The sequence below is a fragment of the Cupressus sempervirens genome, chromosome 4 (genome assembly GCF_028749045.1).
Source record: "Cupressus sempervirens isolate cs-2001-9-10 chromosome 4, ASM2874904v1, whole genome shotgun sequence".
In the NCBI taxonomy this organism is placed as follows: Eukaryota; Viridiplantae; Streptophyta; class Pinopsida; order Cupressales; family Cupressaceae; genus Cupressus; species Cupressus sempervirens.
In genome coordinates this window covers 520035749-520039177 of record NC_143121.1, presented here as the reverse complement: position 1 = coordinate 520039177, position 3429 = coordinate 520035749, and positions in this window count along the sequence as shown.

Genomic DNA, 3429 nt, shown 5'->3' with positions numbered 1-3429 from the left:
AGTAGATAACTTGTAAGGAAATCCATTTATTGTTCCTATCACAGTAACTTCTCTTTGATCTATAGCACAACATCTAACCTAAGGAGTATCCACTTTTAGTCCCAATTCCTTCATTACCTAAAATGGAATTACTGTATTTGATGCTTTAGAATCAATCATACAATTATTCACTATCCTCTCATTTACAATAATGCTCAAGAAAAGGGTTCAACACTTCCTAAACACTGATTTATTGAATCATCTAAATACATGGGTGGAATTTGAGACACAACAACTTCATTTTCTAGTTCTTTCTCATGTCCATCAAGAATTTGATTTGAGTTACAATCATGACTAGTCTTATTATCTACACCCTTTGCCCATGTTATGGATTTACTCTTTTGTTTAGGGATCCTTAACAACTTTGACAAAGGAACTTTTGCTATAATTTGAGACAACACTGACAACATATCAAAAATAATGGAATTATCTATAGACATACCTTTCACTTCTTTGTGTTTGTCAAATGAACTTGCAATGTTCTGATTCTTCTATTTTTCATTCACATTAGTAGCCACTAGTGATTTCTCTTCTTCCTTTTCACTATCATTATTTTGAGCTTTAGAATCCTTTGCAACATCCACTTTCTTAGGTTCCCACTTTTTATTTACAGTCTTAACATTGATATTACAGTTATCCTTAGACCTATTTAATTTTGCCTTATCTAGATTAGTTTTCTTGATAAAAACACTAGAAACTTTATTTCCTTCAGTCTTTTGCAACATACCCCTAGTTTGCACTTGGGAAACCATGTTTTTTGTGATCTCGTCAATCTCTTCTTTAGTGGGAATCCTTAAAATAATCCCATCTTTTGATGTCACCATATTACAAGTTGTGTCTTCCTCCTCATCTTCATCTGAGAAGATCTACTAGTGCATTGTGCTATAAAATTGTCTTGTTTCATGAATATCATTATCATTGTCATCACAATCAGAGACATCATCATAACATGACTCAAACATGTTACATCCTACATCCTCAACACTATTCTCATGATTAGACTGCTCTTCATTTCCATCTTGATTAGCAGAAAAAGATAATGCAACAACACAATATTCTGGTGAATGAGGTAGCTAGAAAACTATACACCATTGAGGGTCATCAACCATATTGACAGATGCATTTTACAAAGGATCGGGGGTATTCTTCTCACCAACATTCTTGATAGGAGGCACAATAGGTTTCCCATCTTTCCATTGGGTAGTATAAGGAAAATTTTGCATCCTATTTTGTTTGTTGAAGTTATTGAACTGTGATTTATCATCAATATTTTCTTTGTGGGCATTTCCAATTTGTGGGTTCATATTCTTCAATATAGTCAACATCTGGTCCACCTTATCCTCCTCTGGCTTCTTATTTACAACAAGCTTATCACCTTCCTTTTTGTCACTACAAGGATTGAAAATATTTGGATCATCTCTTCTTCCTAATTTTCTAGAGGCCTTCCCTATTGTTTTCAATGTTTATAGCTATGGAGCATCTCTTAATCTTCCGGTATCTTTATCCCTCAAAATATAAGCCATGTTACTATCAAAAGAATTAAAATATGTTGTAAGGAAAACATTTTCCTCCAACCTCATTACTTGGAATAATTTGTACATTCCCTTTTGAAATCTGACATTGAAATCAAATGTAGACTCATTCTAATTTTTCTTTATTTTGTTGAACTCATTCAATATAAACCTAGCATTAGTATTATCCTCATACTATTCTTTGAAACACTTTTCAAGATCTTCCCAAGAACTAATGCTTTTATTAGGTAGTCTCTTATACCAATCCTTGGCATCTTTTATGAGGGAATGCACAAACAATTTCATGACCACATATTCATGCTCAACTTCATAGTCATTCAACATATATTTAAACTTTATAAGGTGTTCTTCACCACTAATAGCATTGTTTCTAGAAAAAATTGCAGCCTTATCTCTTAGATCATTTGAAGCAGGGTTTGGATGACCAAGGATAGCCAAGAAGGATATTTGTTTATATCTCTCCATATACATAGGTCTCTTTGTAAAACCTACAGCACCAATAGAGCTAGATCCAACAACTTGGTTCTGAAGATTTTTTTCCTCGCTGGGTACTAGCTTGTTGTGCTACTATGGTAGAAGAAGAGTGGTCAAGATGGGAAGTAGTTACACTACTCATTATGGGCCCACGGGCTATACTAGAAGGTATTCCTAATGAAGATTAATTTTGGTTTATATACAAACTAGAGGTAGATGTCAGAAACTAAATTTTCTTCCTCATTTCTGCTTCTTGGGCTTCATTCTCTACCTTCTCAAGTCCCTTGGCTACTTCTTCCCACTTCTTCTTAGCCTTTTCCAACTCTAGATCTATTTTTGACATGGTAGGGATACTTTTGGATGTAATAATTGGTTCATTTATCTTAACATGAGTTACTTTATGCTTACCTTTATTAGTGGCTTTAGTGGTAAGATCAATCACATGGTTTTCAGCTTCCTTTCCAATAGGCTTATATGGTTGGGTTTGTACAACCACTGGATCTTCTTTTTCTTGCATAGTCTTCTCATACTCATGAACTTTAGATCTTATCTCCCCAGCATCCCCAAACAAATTTGAATGCAAGGAAGTAGACTTATCTTCTAACTTCTTATTATGTTTCTACAAAGCAGCCATTCTCCTAAGTAGGTTATCTCTTTCAATAAGAGCATAGTAATCTGCTCTTTCTACTTTTCCAAATGAATGTGTTTGTCATCTTCTTTAGAAACCCTTTTCCTAAGGGCTTCTACTTTTTTCCATAGATCATCAAGATCTGTAACGGTTGTTTCTAATCTTGTAGGGCCGCTTAGGTCAATAAGATTTCTCTCAATAAAAGTGAAGATGAGACCTACTTGACTGAATGCTTATAGGTCTAAGATGTTGATTTATTCCTCCTAAATCAATTGATCTGAAGATAGTATCTCCCATGGATGACACCATTTTATCTTGGTAAATTTGTTTCTCTTGAAAAGGTGTTGTAAACAAATTACCCAGAAGCCCAGTATTCTCAGACTCGAAACTATGGGATAAGAGTTCCTTCTCAACTATAGGCTGGTATTGGGGATTATCTTTGGGCTTCCATGTATTACTGGACTCCCCTTTCTTCTTAGGCTAATTTTCTTACCAACTTTTGGTAACTCTATATACAGTGGGATTTGCAGGTTCTCTCTTACATATGCTCTTGTATTTTTCCTTCTATTAGTCATTTCTTATTTTAATATGAGCACTAGCTAACAAAACCTTTGACTAAGTCATCACCCACTAGGGGAAAATTTTTACTATGGCTAGAAGATAGGAAAATTCATGTGAAAAGAACTAAAAATATATCTGACACAAGGGCTCAACCTAGAAAACTTTAATATTTTATACCTTAGGAAATGTATACTC